Source organism: Gopherus evgoodei, chromosome 6 (genome assembly GCF_007399415.2).
Source record: "Gopherus evgoodei ecotype Sinaloan lineage chromosome 6, rGopEvg1_v1.p, whole genome shotgun sequence".
NCBI classification, from domain to species: Eukaryota; Metazoa; Chordata; order Testudines; family Testudinidae; genus Gopherus; species Gopherus evgoodei.
Window position 1 is genome coordinate 93,882,194 of NC_044327.1, and position 21,796 is coordinate 93,903,989.

Consider the following 21,796-nt stretch of genomic DNA (forward strand, 5'->3'; position numbering starts at 1 on the left):
CAATGGGAAGGCTAGAACTTTTTAAAATGGGGGAGGAGGACTTCCCTTTTGTGTCTGTTGTGGTTCTCCAGGAAAGAGGGGAACTGGGAGCAGATATGCTATGATCATACCTAGAACTACTTATTAGGAACCCCCAAATGTGTAAGTAGATCAGGAATGTTTAGAAAGGTTAGGTTTATATCTGTTTATTTCTTATGGATAGCAGACTCCTCTGTGCTAACCCCAGATGCCTTTGTTTGCTTGTAACCTTTAAGCTGAACCCCCACGAAAGCTATTTTAGGTGCTTAATTTCTGGAATTGCTCTTTTAAAATCTAGCAAAAACCTAAATTCCAAATATATTTTCTTTCTGTTTTTAATAAAAATTTACCTTTAAGAACAGGATTGAATTTTTGGTGTCCTAAGAAGTTTGTGCATATGTTGTTTAATTAGCTGGTGGCAACAGCTAATTTCCTTTGTTTTCTTTCTCAGCTCCTCCCCAGAGGTGGGGGTGAAAGGGCTTCAGGGTACCCCACAGGGAAGAATTCACAAGTGTGCCTTCCTGGGTTCCAAAAAGGGGTTTTGCATTTGGGTGGCAGCAGCGTGTACCAAGCCAAGGTCAGAAAAAAAAAATCTAACCTTGGGAGTTTAATACAAGCCTGGAGTGGCAAGTATTAATTTTTAAAAATTCTTGCAGGCCCCCACCTTCCGCACTCGAAGTGCCACAGTAGGGAATCAGCCTTGACAACTTAAATTAGAGAAGCATCAGGACCTCAATCAGAAACTAGACTAGACCAATCTTGTTAATCAAATTTCAAGAGTCTTTGGGTGAAAAAAAATTGATGGGAAAAGGGACAAAGGTCAGAGATTAAGCCTCTGAAACATGCTTCCAGGACAATTTCTTTCACTAGAAACACATTTTGATGGTGTCAACTTCAAACGCTCCTCCTGCCTTTCTTTCCTGTAACCCACAGCACAATTTTTGGAGGACTGAAGGGAAAAGAGTATCCCTTGAGGATAACAGAACGTGATCAAATTCTTCAAATTCCTGTTACACTGCATTTAAACAGGGTCTATATTCAGCTATAATCTGAGGCCAAATTTTACTGTGAGTGAACTGCTTTCAGTCTAACCTCTACTTCCAACAACTTACAAGGACTGCATGTTCAGTAGGGATCTGGGTGAAAAAAATATATAGTTCTCTGTTTAGTTCACGTGTGCTGTACTAGCACATCTAAAAAAGATCCAGTCTTAAATTTAATTATCCCTGCAGCTGCAAAAAGTTACCCCTTACAGGATTTACATAAATATCCTTTTTAAGCCTAAAATTGACACCTACATGGATGAATCAATATATAATTTTCTAGTATGAATCATTATTTCATAACATTAAAAAAACCTACATACCAAACAAAAAACATTGCTCTAGTCCCAATTATCTTAAAAGTCTTATAATCATTTAATATATTAAATGACATGATCTCTCAAAACCAGTAATTTAGCTAGTATTGTGGCCTCCTTGGCATTAATTATAAAGAAAAATCTCATTCTCACTGAGCAAAAGATCAATCCCTTTGTGATTTCATCTTCCCAAATAAAACAATTTGTATTCTTTATTACGAGTCTTCTGCAAACTCTTAAGGATGAATTAATATTTCTGCATTTAAGATAGTGCCAGTTCCGCAGCTCCCGTTGGCCTGGAACTGCAACCAGTGGGATCTACAGGGGTGCAGCCTGCGTGTGTAAGTGCAGCGCACAGGAGTCTTCCTGGCCATCCATGCGCCTAGGGACTGCAAGGACTTGGCAGACGCTTCCTAGGAGCTGCATTAAGTGCCATTGGGACCCCACACTTTGAACTCCCCACACACTCTTCAAACACCCTGCCCCAGCCCTGAGCCCCCCTCCTGCACCCAAAACCCTCATCCTCAGCCCCACCCCACAGCCCATATTCACCCCCCACATCCCAACCCAGTGAAAGTGAGTGAGAGCAAGCAACAGAGGGGAAGGGGCGAGGCCTCAAGGAAGGGGCTGGACAAGGATATTCAGTCGTGTGATTAGAAAGTTGGCAACCCCAATCCATTAAAAAACAAAAACAAAACCACATTTTAGAACTTCTCTTCAATAGTACTTTATGGCAATTGTTCATTAGACAATCCGCAGTATTTTCTTACTTATGAAAAATAAAATCAAGTCATTTTAAATCTATGTGCCTATATAGAATAAACTGTTTTTGTCAAGTTCTTGTCCCACACTTAACAAGTCCTCATGACAATCCCTCGTAAGTCTCCTCCTGTCAGACACTCACCAGGCTGCTGTGTTTAGGTCCCATCACATTGGGCTCATGTGCTTTAAGATTCTCTGGGTCTCAACAGGCTCCAGCCTTTAAGGCACACTTGCTTGGAACAGACTTTCTGCTACCCATTCCCAGAATTGGGACCTTGATGACCAGTTGCCCTAGGCCTCCAGGACCAGTGCTGACCTCCTACATCCTCCAAGTAGCTTAACACCATCTTCTCCTACAGCTCCAAACTGGTGGTTTACCAAATACCTCTCCAGGGACACATGACAGCTGAAGCACATAACACAGGCTTTGTAAAACAGATTCTCAAATCATCACACTTTACTTTAGTAAGCACAAGAAATATACAGATCAAGACAAAAGAAGAAAAACCAACACTTTCCTGCCTAAGTTCCTCACCATTCAAGCATTCTTTAGACTTTGGTCAGAGTTCTTTAATCTCAACATTGGCCTTAGTTTCAGATTTTAAATCTTTAATTTAATTTTCAGGTGATTCCCCCATTCAAGATATACAAATGTAAGCTCATTCTAGGGCAAAGTTAACCATAAGCACTCCTTCAACTATATGAATTTTTAAGCTTGCAATAAGTTCTTTAGCAGTACAGCAGACCCTTATTGTTTAATGAAAGTTTTGCTTAAAATATTGCTTTCCTCCAATTTTAGGTGACTGCCCTGAAATTTCCTGGATTTCATTTAGAGTGAGGTGAATAATTTCTCCCTTTCTACATTTTAATTTAAGAATTGGCCAGGATTTGCTGACAGACACACACTTCAGGTCCCATTTTCTCACCTCAACTACATCAAGTAATCTGTACTGTGAGGTTCTGAATAGCATGACTATCCTATGTTAACAGACTGCTTTAAAAAGGTATGGGATAGCAGTGGTGGCCGTCTTACACCAATTGGCATGGAGGAATCAAACATCAGAAAAGCTTATAAGTGAGATAGAAGACCCATGATCACTTGGAGACTGAAATGAGAGTTTACATCTTTCTTAAAACAAACACACACACACACACACACACACCACTTTAGTCCAGTTTCTGGGAAAAATTCTACACAGAAGGTCAGACTAGATGATCATAGTGGTGTCTTCTGACCTTAGAGACTATGAACGTTCAACAACTTTCGTACCCAGCCTCTAACAAGTTCTACCAAGCATGTACCCCTTTTCAAAGTTTTCAGAGTTGGACAAATCTAGATGGATTTTCACCTACCTTGACCCAAGCGTTTGGCTCCTTGCCAAATTTTAAGTTTGGAATACAAACCAGGAAGGCATGAGAGCTCTTAAACTGATGGGGGTGAGAAAAACTAAGGTTAGCAACACCTTTTCTTCCTCTATCTCATTCTTAGGAATAAGACTAATTTTTGCCAAAATTAAAAACAAAATCAGTCCAATTCATAGACCAAGCATGGACGATTTTAGCCCAAACATCAAAATTATATGGAAATGAAAACAGAGCTTATAATGGAAAAGAGTTAGGAAACCTTAACGACGGGCATTGCTACCAGTTCAACTATAAGGCCTGGTCTACCCGGGGGGAGGATGAAAGGGGGAACTGATCTAAGATACACAACTTCAACTACGAGAATAGCGTAGCTGAAGTCGACGTATCTTATATCAGCTTAGATGGACTTACTTTGTGTCCTCATTGCGCGGGATCGACAGCCACTGCTTCCCTGTCGACTCTGCTTCCGCTTCTCACCCTGGAGGAGTTTCAGCATCAACGGAGAGCGCGTTCAGGGATTGATTTATCGTGTCTAGATGAGACGCAATACATCGATCCCTGATAGATCGATCACTACCCGCCGCTCCGATGGGTAATGTAGACATACCCTAATACATAAGAAATTTTAATCACCAGATTACAATTCCATTTTGGTCCAATAGCTTGTGATCATGATTTTTCATCTTAAAGACAGAACAATGTTACAACTACAATCCAGGTTAATGAATTCCAATTTGCATAAAAAAGGAAGTGCTCGAAAAAAGTGCCTGAATGTGTAATAGTTAATTAGGCAAACACAAAGCTTCTCTAAGTACAGTACTTTTTAAATGAGAAGTAATTTCTTCACAGGCTTCATAGACTTAAAATTTTTCACTCACTACTAGAAATTGTGTGCATCAGTCCATCCACAGTAAGGTAACTGACTATGTTCATTACTGAAATATTAAAGCCTGCATGAGAACTCTGTGCCACCTATTTATTATCCAGGAGGCATTCTAATTCAGTCCTGCAAGGTAATTACTGCCAAGAGGTAACTATCTCTAAGGTGTAAAAATTCCATCTGCTTGGTTTATGTAAAAACATTTAGTTAGGCTGCATGCAGTTTTATATCTGCACGAGGATTATGACATTTCACTGGAACATATAGTTACAAGTGAATTTGAGTATTTATGGATGCTAATCTATTTTTAAAAAATGGAGCACTATTTCACTGGCAATTTCTTTTTATAAAAAGGTATTAAAACAATTTAACTATGGAGATGAAATATTTTAGCAAGCACTAGAGTATTTACTACAGTACTATTATATTGCAACGAAGAACAAAAATACACCAGCTAACATTTTTAGCCAGTTGGAAACAGGAAAAGATGTAACAGTCGTGTTTAATTTAAATGTTGTACTCTGATATAAAAGAAAACATAAGAAGTAGGTGGTAGCAGAAAGAATTACTGAAAAGATTAAATCCCTAAACATTCATCATTCAGACATAAACTTGTACTTTTGTACACCATGCATGGTTTGGTATAACACTGCACAGCACAAATACATCTAAAATCTATTGGTACTTCTCCATCCTAGCTGTTCTAGGAGATTAATGGCCTTCTCCAGGGGTTCTCAAACTGGGGGTCAGGACCCCTCAGAGGGTCACAAGGTTATTACATGGGGGGGTCGCAAGCTGTCAGCCTCTACCCAAACCCTGCTTTGTCTCCAGTATTTATAATGGTGTTAAATATATTTTAAAAAGTGTTCTTAATGTATAAGGGGGGGTCGTACTCAGAGGCTTGCAGTGTGAAAGGGATCACCAGTACAAAAGTCTGAAAACCCCTGGCCTTCTGTAACTATTGCAGCAGTGTCCAACTTTTTCAGCCTTTGAGCTGAACATATTTCAAATAGGTTAAGTTGCCACTATCGGCAATTGGGGCGGAATCTGTGGCACTGAAGGAGAAAAAACTGTGTTAATCCATTTCCTCAGCATGGAAGAGCCCGCATGGGACACAAAGTCAGCACAGCCAGATTCCCCCATCTGACAGATCCTGGTGCAGAATGTATGTTGTTGGAAAGGCTAGAGATCAAGGTCCACTAGAGAGACTTCAGCCGGCTGTTATAAGAGTAGTCTGGGGATTGGTCCAACTTGCTCCAGGACTGAGCCTGAGAATCTAGGAGCAGTACCTAGTTGTTGGTTCCCAGTTCATCATCTTTCCTAGCCTGCCATATGGGGTTGTGGGGGTGAGAGGAGCCGTCCATTGTATTGCTAAGTGCAACTCCCAGGCTCAGGCAAAGCTAGCTGAGCTCCCATTCTACTGCAATAGGGCTCCCAGAGTCTGGCAAAGTAGTAAATAATGGAGCAGCCACAGCTCCAGCAGCTGCTTCTTCTGCTATTTAGCTGCCCACGCCTGGAACCAGAAGTCATAGCAGCTGCTCAGTGGAGGAGTTAGCTGTGTTAACTTCAGCATAATTAGCAGAGGCCCATGAAGCATAACCCACTTGCAAATTGGCCTGGACTTTTGTCTTCTCCTTACCAATAAAAGGCATCCATGGGTATATGTATGTTTGATGGATCTCAAAGGGGAGGAAATGATCTTTCCCAACAAACTTTCAACCATAAATCATTATAAATTGACAGCTATATTTTCAAGGTTTTCCTCACGAAGGGCTGAGCATCTTCTTCCAATATGAAAGAAGAGATTAGCTTTTAGACTTGCACATTCACAAATATCTGGAGCCTTTGCAAGACCTTTAGGTAGTTCTGCTGCTATGTTGTGTGCACTGCTTGGCACGCTATCAGAACTGTATAGAAAAGGGTTATGGGCCAAAGTGTGCACTCGTTTACATAGGCATCAACGATTAACACAGTAAGAATAGAATTTAGACTCTATTGTTCTTCTCTACTGAAAATTTCATTCACTTATGTCTAAACTAAAGACAAAAGAAATTGGAAAGATTCAATTAAAAATAAGTTGTCATTTTAAAATAAACGATCAATTGACTTTAATGTAAGAAAAACAGCTATGATGGTCCAACAGCATTGAGTTTACCAATGTATTTACCACATAGTGCTGTCCTATATTGCAGAGCTCACAATAAAGACATCCCACTCACTTACCCCCACAAAAAAAATGGGGGAGGGGAAATCAATAGACTGACAATGTATAGCATTAAATAATATATTAACATTTAACGTTTAAGTTATTTTGCTTTATTTATGCCAATTCCAGAACAGTGACCAACATTTTTGATAAAAGACAAATTCTGATAACATTTGGTTCATATTAGATTCCCAGACCTAAAAAAAAATTTAAATAAAAAGCTTTTGTGCCATCTTTTTACGCAAGAAAAGGACACAAAACCAAGATTTAAAAAAAAAAAACCCCAAGCCAAAAAAACCACAAAAACTTTAAGTTGCAGTGCACCGAAGACAAGTCATAACAGCTACACATCACATACCCACACTATCCAGTCGGTCACTTAAGGACACCCTGCGACAGAACACCACAAGAAATTATGGGGATACAGTAACTACCATCAAAATGAATGCACTTTATACTGTTGTGGCACATTTTTCTTCCTTCACTGATCCAAATGGCTATATACTTGTAACTACAGTATTTTGGGTGGGAGACAAGGAAATAATCATGCATCATCAGGACAATTGTCTGATGACCTAATAGATGTTAAAGATGACCCAGATATAGTTCAGTGATAAAATCTGGCTTTGAACAAAAATCTTTTGTTCTTTTTTTAAACAAATTTTAAATTAAGATACTTCTGTTGAAACAGTCATGTTAATTTCTAGATCTCCATGTATGAGATCTTAGTAACAGATGGTATTCTCTCTTAAATATAAGATCGACAGTTGTCCCTCTGCCACAGGAATATAAAATTTTATGAGTACCCTAGATAGATAAACTGCTAATTTGGGCTGGACAAGGGAATATTAAAATTAGTATTACTTCTTGCAAGTATCACTAGGAGGCAATATGTGTCAATGACCACAGACATGAAGCATTATAAAAAATAGATGAAAGCATGTGTTTAATCATATGAGCACTGCAACACCACAAAAATATTAAAAATGATATACAGGTATTGTATGTACAACATAAAATAGCATTGCTAACACACAAACAAGCAGAAAGAAAAATCCAGAATACTGTTTATAATGGAATCCACCCATTGGATAAGCATGACAAGAAGTTGCATAACTGATGATAAATAATAGTTTCTGCGGTGGCACTTAGATTTTTCCCTGAAGAATGGCCAATATTTCCAGATGTGAAAGGGAAGAAACATTCCATTTAATCAGTACATAATCTCAGATATATTCAACAGTTAAACATGTCTGAGCTGCTAGGTACACAACATTTGGAATTTCCCCTCCTGTAATCTATCTTGAATAGCATGGGGGTGGGTGGGAGGACTGAGATTATAGGTTATAAACCTTTAGCAAGAAGTTCACTTTAAACAGGATGAGAGGGCAGTGCCATGGCAGTCTGCGTCACTGAGTGTGAGCCAGATGTAGGACCCACATGAAAAGAAGGCACAAAGATGAGGGAAGGACAAGAACACTAAGAAAGAAGATAGCCAGAGGGCTGGAGAATATGTTGCTTTCTCCACTATCACTTTCCACCATTGTATGTTGTAATGTCGTTAGAGACACAGTTTGCAGACAAATGCTTGCTTTTTGGAGAATATGTACCAACTCGCACTACCCACTTGAAAACATACCACTAAGATACTACTCTACTGAGGTTTAAGTTTCACCCGTTATTTAAGTTTGAAGGTTTACTAAAATATCCTATTATTCCACTAAGTAACAAAAATTCAATACATGTTGATGCTGCTTTGCAGGTGTTATTTTAAACAAAGAAAGCCTTTGTACAAAATCAGAATTCAAGAGCCACTTTCAAAAGCATAATCAGCCTGTAATTTACTCAAAAACTTTACCTGACTAGAATAATAAAAAAGTCAAGCATACTAAAAGCTTTTCATCCGACAATTCAAATTTTGAAAAATGGAGGCAAAAACAAACTATTTGACAAGGCTTTCATTAGTGTCTCAAAATGCAGTGCAATTGTAAGACACAATTCTTCTAACATTAGCCTGCATTAAATGTTCAACAACACAGCTCACCTACAACTGTACATAGTACTTCAGGCATATGCTGCTATAAATTCACTTATGCAAAAGGATCAAGGTGAGCTCTGTCTACATTTTTAAAAGTCAAGATATCATAATAGGCTTATTTTCCCGTATACACGCACAGCTCTGCACTGAGGATGGTCTGGAACCAAAAAGCACCTGGACAGCTCATAGAAAAAAAAATCCATATGTCTGCTGGTACACTCCCCCTTTCAGATTCTCCTTCAAAATCATGACTCGTTATGTTGACCATAAGAATTAGGAGATTAGTATCTCCTGCAGATTTGAGTAAAGTTCTGTAGAGCTGCTGCTAACTGAATGAAGCACCTAGAAGTTTGTGGAACCACTAAGAGTTTAGGAAAGAGAATACAATGAAATTACTTAAAGCCATGTAATTTTCAAACTGCATTACTTTAGAGGTGGGCAAACTATGGCCCGCAGGCCACATTCAGCTCGTGGGACCATCCTGCCTGGCCCTTGAGCTCCCGGCCAGGAAGGCTAGCCTCCAGCTCCTTCCCTGCTGTCCTCCCTCCCCCACCACCACACAGGGAGCACTCTGGGGAGCAGGGCTGCGTGCTCCTGCAGGGCAGCGTGGCTGCATGTCTAGCTCCAGCAAGGCAGCGCAGCTGCCAGACATGCTACTGTGAGCAGCATGGTAAGGGCTGGGAGGTTCCAGGGGAAGTCAGGGGACAGGGGGTTGGATGGGGCAGAGGTTCAGGGGGGTGATCAGGGAGGAAATGGGGAGGTTGGATAAGCGTGGGAGTCCCGGGGGCCTGTCAGGAGATGGGGAACAGGGGGGGTTGGATAGGCGTGGGAGGGCCTGGGGACTCCCGGGAGGCCTATCAGGGGACAGAGGTGTGAATAGGGGTCAGGGCAGTCAGGGGACTGGGAGAAGGGGGATTGGATGGGGTGGGGTCCCAGGAAGGCAGTTAGGGATGGGGGTCCCGGGAGAGGGTGGAGTTAGATGGGTCAGGGGTTCTGAAAGGGCAGTCAGAGGGCAGGGATGGATAGGGGGCAGGGGGCCAGGCTGTTTGGGAAGGCACAGCCTTCCCTCCCCAGCCCTCCATACAGTTTTGCAACCCCAATGTGGCCCTCGGGCCAAAAAGTTTGTCCACATCGCTTTACAATCTCATCCTGTGTTTGATGTCATCTGTTTTGTTACTTCCAGAACATAAGAGTCTAATTTTCTGCATGGGGTGGATGGGAGTCTGAGTTCTCATTTTAATATTAGTGTTGTCATTATTTTGTATTTATGATGGATCTTTCCCTAAGGTTCACCAAAACTAAACAGACAACAAGCATTGTAATGGGCATTAAAAACGTCCTTTATTTCTGAAGGTATTTTACAGGGAGCAGCTAATTATTTTAAACTCGGAAAGTTCTACCCTATTCACAGATATATTGGCACACCACTCAAGGGGTGGGGGGTGGGGGGGGGAATCCATTACTGCAGCTTTGTTCATCCGGGTAAGCAATTTTTACAAAATGTGCAACAAAAATTAGCAGCAAAGAATCCTGTGGCACCTTATAGACTAACAGACGTTTTGGAGCATGAGCTTTCGTGGGTGAATACCCACTTCCTCAGATGCATGTAATGGAAATATCCAGGGGCAGGTATATATATGTGTGCTAGCAAGCAAGCTAGAGATAACGAGGTCAGTTCAATCAGGGAGGATGAGGCCCTGTTCTAGCAGTTGAGGTGTGAAAACCAAGAGGGGAGAAACTGGTTCTGTAATTGGCAAGCCATTCACAGTCTTTGTTCAATCCTGAGCTGATGGTGTCAAATTTGCAGATGAACTGAAGCTCAGCAGTTTCTCTTTGAAGTCTGGTCCTGAAGTTTTTTTTGCTGCAGGATGGCCACCTTAAGGTCTGCTATAGTGTGGCCAGGGAGGTTGAAGTGCTCTCCTACAGGTTTTTGTATATTGCCATTCCTAATGTCTGATTTGTGTCCATTTATCCTTTTCCGTAGAGACTGTCCAGTTTGGCCGATGTACATAGCAGAGGGGCATTGCTGGCATATGATGGCGTATATTACATTGGTGGATGTGCAGGTGAATGAACCAGTGATGGTGTGGCTGATCTGGTTAGGTCCTGTGATGGTGTCGCTGGTGTAGATATGTGGGCAGAGTTGGCATCGAGGTTTGTTGCATGGATTGGTTCCTGAGCTAGAGTTATTATGGTGTGGTGTGCAGTTACTGGTGAGAATATGTTTCAGGTTGGCAGGTTGTCTGTGGGCAAGGATTGGCCTGCCACCCAAGGCCTGTGAAAGTGTGGGATCATTGTCCAGGATGGGTTGTAGATCCTTGATGATGCGTTGGAGGGGTTTTAGCTGGGGGCTGTATGTGATGGCCAGTGGAGTCCTGTTGGTTTCTCTCTTGGGTTTGTCTCGCAGTAGGAGGCTTCTGGGTACACGTCTGGCTCTGTTGATCTGTTTCCTTATTTCCTCATGCGGGTATTGTAGTTTTGAGAATGCTTGGTGGAGATTTTGTAGGTGTTGGTCTCTGTCTGAGGGGTTAGAGCAAATGCGGTTGTACCTCAGTGCTTGGCTGTAGACAATGGATCGTGTGATGTGCCCGGGATGGAAGCTGGAGGCATGAAGGTAGGCATAGCGGTCGGTGGGTTTTCGATATAGGGTGGTGTTAATGTGACCATCACTTATTTGCACCGTGGTGTCAAGAAAGTGGACCTCCCGTGTAGATTGGTCCAGGCTGAGGTTGATGGTGGGGTGGAAGCTGTTGAAATCATGGTGGAATTTTTCCAGAGTCTCCTTCCCATGGGTCCAGATGATGAAGATGTCATCAATGTAGCGTAGATAGAGAAGGGGTGTGAGTGGACGAGAGCTGAGGAAGCGTTGTTCCAGGTCGGCCATGAAGATATTGGCATATTGTGGGGCCATGCGGGTGCCCATAGCAGTGCCACTGATCTGGAGATATTAGTATCAAATCTTTGGATTAAGTGTAACATCTATCTTCAATATTATCTTTTATCACTGTAGTTTATAACCAAGATAGAACTGTAAAAGCCTGTTAAGTACAAAACTATAAACTCATTATATAAAGAAAATATGACTAATTTCTCTTTTGACATTAATATGAAAAAGGGGAACTCATTTGAGTGGTTATGCCATTCTTGAGTTATGCAGATTCTAACAAGTGAAGATAAATGTTTTAACAGTGAGAGACTTGAGAGATCAGACATCACTGCACAGAGAACAATGAAGCCTGAACTCCAACTGTTAGGTCAGGAAAGGAGAAACTGATTTTCAAATTTTTTATGATGTGCAAATTTTAAGTCATTAAACATAATATGTAATTACTTGCTGCTGATATGAGTCCGAGACTTGTAGCCTTTATTCACGCAAGTAATCTATCATGCAAGTGATCCCACTAGCTTCCATGTGACTCCATTACCTGATGGATTACTTGTGAGCAATGGCTACAAAATCAGGACAGTTGTTTTGTTTTATTTTTTTTTAAGAGTTTCCTGTCTCACCAATAATAAATCTTCCTTTAAAGCAACCTGCCTTCAAGTATTTAAAGTACAAACATTTTCACCAAGTTGTTCAATTCCTTTACAGTAAGCATAACGAATATTTTTACACTATTCTACTCTGCATTGTCAAAAAATGCTGAAGTGTTACTTATATTTGAAAAAATTCAAGGTTTGAGGAGATAATTAAAGTAGTAATAGACTGGAGTCTTGCTGATGCCTGTTAGCATTGAAATATATCTTTTAAAACCCTGTCAGGCTGCGTTTGCGAAGCCTACCCTGGAAACATTGCTCCTTCAAACTTATTTACTTCAAACTGTGTGGAAATATATTCTCAACCAGCGACTTATGATCAGATAAGATCCTCATAACCAGCTCTGATTTGACAGCCGGAAAAGAGCTTAGAATATTCAATAGTAATCTAGTTTACAACTCTATCTAAAACATATGAAACACCAGAATAGCCATTTACGTAGTATTTTCTATGGTACTACAGTTAAAGTTAGGAAGTGTTAGCAAACTAATTTTTCTGCATTTGCCAAAATACCACCTTAAACATTTATGCTTTTTCTATAATATAATGAAATGGGAGACAGAGAAGACGGGATCACGGTTAGTGTCCAAAAGAAGAGGACATGGAGGCAACAAGAGGAATACAGAGGGCTAGTAAAACGAGAGATGAATCGGGATAATACTAAGTCCCAGAAGACCAGAAAATATTTTCATCCTTTCCTAGTGTTGAATGCATACATTATTTCATACTCCAACTCCCTGTCCCTGCCAAGTACTTTCGATAAAATGATGAACAATTCTTAAGGGTACCACTTGGTGAAATCTTTTACTCTGGCCTTAAATGCAATTTTGCCTTGCTCATCTCTATTCAGAATGCCGCTGTAAAGATCAGCTTTCTAGCCCACAGCTTTGACCACATCATCCCTCTTTGCCTTCCTCCACCTGACAAAATGGCAACAGATGCATGGACCACTGAAGTACATAATAACACGAAGACACTGCACATCATTAGACAGTTATCAGAAAGAAAAACAAATACCATCTGACCAGGGGCATGGTTCAGGGCCGGAGCAGCAGCCAGGAGTCAGCCGTCAGGGCTCAGTCAGAAATACTTTTTTTTTTTTTTTTTTTTTTTTTTTAAGATGAATTGGGGGATGGGGCCCTATGTCCCTTCGGTACGCACCTGCATCCAACCAGTTCAAAACAATGAGAGCAACGAAATAATGAAGATATCAGAACAATATGTGGAAGCAACATACACTAGTTAATGCAGGGGTCAGCAACCTAGGGCCCATGGGCCAATGGTGGCACGCGAGCCGATTTTTAATGGCATGCTGAGGTTCCAGTCACCGGTCCTGCTCAGTCAGCTGCTGGCCTGGATGGATGGAGCCCCGGGCCGGCAGCACGCCAAGCGGGGCCAGCGGCTGGAACGCCGGCTGGCAGGAGTTGGCAGACTGAATGCCAGACCAGCAGTGGGCTGAACCGCAAAGCCCGCTGCCGCTCTGGGGTCCTGGACACCGGCCTCGCTCAGCCCACCACTGCTCTGCGGATCCAGCAGCCGACCCCTTGTCAGCCAGGGCACACAAAACCTTAAATTACAGTGAACTTGGCACATCACTTCTGAAAAGTTGCCAACCCCTGAGTTAATGAATATTTTTATGAAATGTCAAATCTCTCCTCTGAAAAAGAGGCACACAAAGTAAAGATAGAAAGTGTGTGGCAAAGTTCAGATTCTTTGGAAGAATCTTTGTGTATCGCTATGTCCTACTGCAAATTGTCTGCATATGTCCTAAACATTTCTAGTGGCTATTCTATTTTGATGTACCAATTAGTGTATGTAATACAGCAAAGATATTATAAAATGTAAATGGTGCTTTACAAAACACAACAGCTAAAATACGACTTTTCATAGTAGAACCTGTCATACTAAGACAAGGAACACTGACAAGTATGGAGCAAGGGTAAATCACCTTTTATATGGGGCGGGGAAGGAGAAGTGGAGACCAGATGAAACAGGACAACCAAGGCTGGAACACTGAAAAAAAAATATTCAAAACAAGGACTGAACTTAAACACTAGTGGAAAACACTAAAATACAGCTAATCATCTGACTTAAATTGATCAGACAGAAGAATTAAAGGCTTAAAATGTATTTGCTTGATGCAGAGTGTCTATTTCTCAATTCAGGTACTAGTGGTCTCTGACTAGTCCCTTTTTATTTTAAAGAATTATATAGTATGTTAGGAGTAGCACGTGCGTTCAGCTAAGTTTTCAACATTATCCACAGTGCTTTGCAGAGTAATTCAACCAAGTTAAACTCATAATGGGTGATGAAAGAGTAATAAAAATAATCAAAATGTAGAGAATGAAACATCAAGTCCAAAGTGAGTGGGAAAGGGGTGTTAGTTAAAAGGTGTGTGGTGCAGTACGTTTCACAGCTTTGTGTACTGCTGAGCAAGCAGAAGGCAACGGAGGGTGACCAAGTGCACAGAGGAAAAGCAGCAGCATTATATGTATCGTTAACAGGTTCTTCCACTGTTCAAAGCATACCACAAAGCTCACATCTCAGAGCTGCAGCTAGGCAGGAAACAGAAAGTGCTTTGATTCAGGTGGCAGACACTACATTGTTTAACTACAGGAGATATCATTTAGAGCAGTGGTTCTCAATCAAGGGTTCAGGGCCCACTAAGGGGCCGCGAGCAGGATTCAGCCAAGCAAGGCCGGCATTGGACTTCCTGGGTCCATGGCAGAAAACCGAAGCCCCACCACTCAGGCTGAAGCCTGGGGCTCCAAGCCCTGCCAACCAGGGCTGAAGCCAAAGCCTGAGCAACTTGGCTTCACAGGGCCCTCTTTGCCGTGGAGCTCCAGGCAATTGCCCTGCTTGCTCCCCACCCCCTAACGCTAGCCCTGGCTTTTATATGCAGAAAAACAATTGTGGCAGAGATGGGCTGAGGAATTTTTATAGTATTGCGGGGAGAGGGGGCTCCTAAAGAAAAAGGTTGAGAACCTCGGATTTAGAGAAATGTAATGCTAAAGTCAAATATCCAGAAGATCAGCATCTTTTATTATTGTTTTTATGCCAATCTCTACCCTAGGAAATGAGCACTGAGACTCAAAGTACATAAGAGCTCGAAAACATTTTCCCTCACCCCACACAGACACTCACATACTTTGTTTTTGTAGCTTGCCTGGAACAAACGTTTTAGCACATTTAAGGTGTTCCTCTAAATATTTAAAAATAAAGTCAACCACCACCTACTTTATCTTCTGTTCAGATATCTTCATGCTTAAAAATTACAAAAAAAAATGCTTTCTACTTATACTCAAGATATTAAAGAGCAACTGATGTTTCACAGAGACCTTTATCACACTGTGCCTATACACTTAAACCACCTACACCTTTCTTCCCTCTGCCCCTATTAGTAGGAATCTGATAATTTCTTACTTAAGAATTCCCCAGCTCTTATTTTTTATAAAAACACCTTTCAACCAAGAATCTCAAAATGCTTTAGAATTAAGCCTTACAACACACCTGTCAAGATAGGTAAACAAGAGGTTAAATAATTTTTCTAAAGCTACACAGCAAGTCAGTGGTTTTGCTGAGACTAGAAGCTCGATCCAAATAAGACCAAGGTGATGTTGGCTTTAGGGAAGCAAACCAAAAGCATGGAGAAGACCCTCCGTCCTCCTTATTGAGGGTGTCTGCAGTTTGTTACCAGAGTTTGCAATTTGGAGATGCTGTTGGATCCCCAGCTAATTATTAGGATTGTATAGAGTCAGTATCAAGGAATTTATCTCACCTCAGTCCTCATTCCATCTGGAGTCTGTGCCCATTTCTTTCAGACACAGACCTTACTACCACAGTTCAGGCCTATAATCACTCAAGAGTAAATAACTGTAATGTGCTGTACCAGACACAACGGCCTAAGGCAACCCAGAAACAAGCTGGAGCAGAACACAGCAACATAACTTGGCACGAGCATGACACCTGTGCCACAGAATCTGCACTAGCTGTCTGCTGGTTACCAAGAGGAAACTAGGCTGTTGGTTTTGACCTATACAACTAAATGGCTTGAGACCTGCCTGTTAAAAAAGCACTCTCTCCAACATGCCATGCTGTCACAGGCCTGGTCTACACTACACGTTTATACCAATTTTAGCAGCGTTAAACCGATTTAACGCTGCACCCATCCACACAACGAGGCCCTTTATATGGATATAAAGGGCTCTTTAAACCGGTTTCTGTATTACTCCCCGAAGAGAGGAGTAGCTTTGAAATCGGTATTACCATATCGGGTTAGGGTTAGTGTGGCCGCCAATCGACGGTACTGGCCTCTGGGCGGTATCCCACAGTGCACCACTGTGACCGCTCTGGAAAGCCATCTGAACTTGGATGCACTGGCCAGGTAGACAGGAAAAGCCCCGCAAACTTTTGAATTTCATTTCCTGTTTGCCCAGGGTGGAGAGCTCACCAGCACAGGTGACCATGCAGAGCTCATCAGCACAGGTAACAATGCAGTCTCCTGAGAATCCAAAAAGTGCTCCAGCATGGACTGCACGGGAGGTACTGGATCTGATCGCTATATGGGGAGAGGATTCTGTGCTAACATTTGAAAAAATTTCCAAGGCCATGATGGAGAAAGGCCACACCAGGGACTCAGTGCAGTGCAGAGTGAAAGTTAAGGAGCTCAGAAAAGCCTACCAGAAAACCAAAGAAGCAAACGGAAGATCCAGGGCGGGGCCGAAAACATGCTGCTTCTACACTGAGTTGCATGCAATTCTAGAGGGGTCCGCCACCACTATCCCACCCCTGTCTGTGGATTCCAAGGTGGGGGTGGTAATCTCAGCTATGGCTGGGGATTCTTCATACGGGGAAGATGAGGATGAGGATGATGATGACAATGAGCTTCCAGAGAGCACACAGCACTCCATTCTCCAACAGCCAGGAGCTTTTTCCCACCCAGATGGAATTACCCTCCCAGCCCTCCCAAGCCACTAGCCCAGACAACGAAGCCATGGAAGGGACCTCTGGTGAGTGTACCTTTGTAAATATAAAACATGGTTTAAAAGCAAGCGTTTGTTAATGATTAATTTGCCCTGAGGACTTGGGATGCGGCCAGTGCAGTTACTGGAAAAGTTTGTTAACATGTCTGGGGATGGAGCAGAAATCCTCCAGGGACATCTCCATGAAGCTCTCCTGGAGGTATTCCAAAAGCCTTTGCAGAAGGTTTCTGGGCAAGGCAGCCTTATTCCGTCCACCATGGTAGGACACTTGACCACACCATGCATGTAGCAAGTAGTCTGGTATCATTGCATGACAAAGCCTAGCTGAATATGCTCCTGGTGATTGCTGGCATTCAAGCAACATCCTTTCTTTATCTTGCTGTGTTATCCTCAGGAGAGTGATATTGTTCATGGTAACCAGGTTGAAATTCAGGAATTTCATTAAGGGGACAGAGATGGTCATTCCTACTGGGCTGTTTGCCTGTTGCTTAAAAGAAATCCTTCCTTGCAAGTAGTCATGCAGGGGAAGCGGAGGGACGGGGAATGGCGCTGAGCTTTTTCGCGTTTGGCTAGCAGGGATCTTCCCTGCTACCAGCCACGCGGTGCGGGGAGAGGTAAAGCGATCATCCCAGAGAATTGGATGGGAGGGGTGGTTTCTGCTGCTGCATGTTAACAGGAAAGCAGCAGCACTGAACAGGATTTGCTTGCTATTTGGGAAAGGAGGGCACTGTGTATATGAAGACTGCAGAAGCCGAAAGACAATGGCTTACCATGGCTGCATGCAAGCTGAATTCTGCTGCCCGGACCTGCGTCTGTGAGATCTCTAACACCAGAGCCACAGGCACTCAATATTAAGACGCAAAATGCGCCCTCGCAGTGAAATCACATGTGCTATGTAGGGTGAATAGTGTTGTTCACCGTGAAAGAGTATAAGAATTGTCCTGTAAAATTTCTCTCTTTAAATACTTCTCTCCCTTTTGCCCCCTCCCTCATGCAGCTGCAAATTTTTCAAGCCTCCCAAATCCATCCCGAAGGCTCTCTCAGATAAGGCGGCAGGAAAAAAAAGACACGAGACGAAATGTTCTCGGATATCATGGAAGTGACCCGCAATGAAAGAGCTCATCTGAATGAGTGGAAGGACGTGGTAGCAAATTACAGGAAAGATGCTAGTGAACGTGAGGATAGGAGGGACGAACGTGAGGAGAGGAGGGACGCTCGAGATGAGAGGTGATGGCAGGAAGATTAGCGGTGGCCGGATGCAACGCTGGGGCTGCTGCGTGATCAAACTGACATCCTCCGACATCTGGTGGAGCTTCAGGAACAGCAGCAGGGTCACAGAGTGCCGCTGCAGCCCTTGTGTAACCACCTTCACCCCTCACTATATCTTCCTCACCCAGACGTGTAAGAACGCATGGGGGAAGGCTTCGTGCACCCGCCCACTCCACCCCGTGTACAGCCCAACCAAAAGGCTGTCATTATTTTGAATTTGTTTTAGTAGCCTTTTCCTTCCCTCCTATCCTCCTCCCAAACTGCACCGGGGTACCTTGTCAGTTCTCTCCCTCTTTTTATAATGACTTTTTAAATAAAGAATACATGATTTTTAAACAATAGTGACTATTTCCTTAAGCAAGCTGTAATTGAAGGGGGAGGGTGGGTTGCTTACAGGGAATGAGTCTATCAAGGGTGGGGGGGTTCATCAAGGGGAGACAAAACAGTCACACCGTACCCTGGCCCGTGATGAAACTCGCTTTCAAAGCTTCTCTGATGCGCACCGCTTCGTGGTGTGCTCTTCTAATTGCCCTGGTGTCTGGCTGCACGTAATCAGCGGCCAGGTGATCTGCCTCAGCCTCCCATCCCGCCATAAAGATCTCTCCCTTACTCTCACAGAGATTGTGGAGCACACAGAAAGCAGCAATAACAATGGGGACATTGGTTTGGCTGAGGTCTGAGCGAGTCAGTAATGTGCGCCAGCGCACCTTTAAACAGCCAAATGCACATTCTACCACCATTCTGCACTTGCTCAGCCTGTAGCTGAACAACTCCTGACTGCTGTCCAGGCTGCCTGTGTATGGCTTCATGAGACATAGCATCAAGGGGTAGGCTGGGTCCCTCAGGATAACTACAGGCATTTCAACATCCCCCATTGTTATTTTCTGGTCTGGGAAGTAATTCCCTTGCTGCAGCCGTTTAAACAGAGTAGTGTTCCTGAAGACACGAGCGTCATGAACCCTTCCTGGCTATCCCACGTGGATGTTGGTGAAACGTCCCTTGTGATCCACCAGTGCTTGCAGCACCATGGAAAAGTACCCCTTGCGATTTACGTACTGGGTGCCCTGGTGCTCCAGTGCCAAGATAGATGGAACACATATCCCTATCGCCCCACCACAGTTAGGGAATCCCATTGCAGCAAAGCTATCCACTATGACCTGCACATTTCCCAGAGTCACAACCTTTTGTAGCAGCAGCTTAATGATTGCTTTGGCTACCTGCATCACAGCAGCCCCCACAGTAGATTTGCCCACTCCAAATTGATTCCCGATTGACCGGTAGCTGTCAGGTGTTGCAAGCTTCCAGAGGGCTATCGCCACTCGCTTCTCAACTGTGACGGCTGCTCTCATCTTGGTATTCTGGCATTTCAGGGCAGGGGAAAGCAAGTCAAAGTTCCATGAAAGTGCCCTTACGAATCCGAAAGTTTCGCAGCCACTGCAGATCGTCCCAAACCTGCAAAATTATGCGGTCCCACCATAGACTCATAGGTCAGAAGGGACCAATCTGATCATCTAGTCTGACCTCCTGCACAAGGCAGGCCACAGAACCCCACCCATCCAATTTTATAACAACCCCTATCCCAGGATCGAGTTATTGAAATCTTCAAAACTGGTTTGAAGACCTCAAACTGCAGAGAAACCACCAGCAAGCGACCCGTGCCCCACGCTGCAGGGGAAGGCGAAAAACCTCCAGGGCCCCTGCCAATCCGCCCTGGAGGAAAATTCCTTCCCGACCCCAAATATGGCGATCAGCTAAACCCTGAGCATGTGGGCAAGACTCACCAGCCAGCACCCAAGAAGGAATTCTCTGCAGTAACTCAGTTCCCATGCCATCCAACATCTCCCCGCAGATCATTGAGCAGACCTATCTGGTGGTAATCCAAGATCAATTGCCCAAATTAACAATCCTATCATAACATCCCCTCCATATACTTATCAAGCTTTGTCTTAAAGCCAGGAAAGTCTTTTGCCCCGACTACTTCCCTCGGAAGGCTGTTCCAGAACTTCACTCCCCTAATGGTTAGAAACCTTCGTCTAATTTCAAGTCTAAACTTCCTAATATCCAGTTTATACCCATTCGTCCTCGTGCCTACATTAGTACTAAACTTAAATAATTCCTCTCCCTCCCTAACGTTAACCCCCCTGATATATTTATATAGAGCAAGCATATCCCCCCGCAGCCTTCTTTTGGCCAGGCTAAACAAGCCAAGCTCTTTGAGTCTCCTTTCATAAGGCAGTTTTTCCATTCCTCGGATCATCCTTGTAGCCCGTCTCTGAACCTGTTCCAGTTTGAATTCATCCTTCTTGAACATGGGACACCAGAACTGCACACAGTATTCCAGATGGGGTCTCACCAACGCCTTGTATATCGGTACTAACACCTCCTTATCCTTGCAGGAAATACCCCGCCTGATGCATCCCAAAATCGCATTTGCTTTTTTAACAGCCGTATCACATTGGCGACTCATAGTCATCCTGCTATCAACCAGCACCCCAAGGTCCTTCTCCTCCTCCGTCGCTTCCAACTGATGCGCCCCCAACGTATATCCAAAATTCTTATTATTAGTTCCTAAATGCATAACCTTGCACTTTTCACTATTGTATTTCATCCTGTTTCTATTACTCCAGTTTACAAGGTGGTTCAGATCTTCCTGAATAGTATCCCTGTCCTTCTCCGTGTTAGCAATACCCCCCAGCTTCGTGTCATCCGCAAACTTTATTAGCACATTCCCGCTCTTTGTGCCAAGGTCAGTAATAAAAAGGTTAAATAAGATCGGTCCCAAAACCGATCCTTGAGGGACTCCACTAGTGACCTCCTTCCAGCCTGACAATTCACCTTTCAATACGACCCTCTGGAGTCTCCCCTTTAACCAGTTCCTTATCCAACTTACAACTTTCATATTCATTCCCATCTTTTCCAATTTGACTAACAGTTCCCCGTGCGGAACCGTGTCGAACGCCTTACTGAAATCTAGGTAAATTATATCTACCGCATTTCCTTTATCTAAGTAATCCGTCACCTTCTCAAAGAAGGAGATCAGATTGGTTTGGCACGATCTACCTTTAGTAAATCCGTGTTGCAATTCGTCCCAATTACTATTGACCTCTATGTCCTTGACTACTTTTTCCCTTAAAATTTTTTCCAAGACCTTGCATACTACAGACGTCAAGCTAACAGGCCTATAATTACCCGGATCACTTTTATTCCCTTTCTTAAAAATAGGAACTACATTAGCAATCCTCCAATCATACGGCACAACCCCCGAGTTTACCGATTGCTTAAAAATTTTCGCTAACGGGCTCGCAATTTCACGCGCCAGTTCCTTTAATATCCTCGGATGGAGATTGTCCGGGCCCTCCGACTTCGTCCCATCGAGCT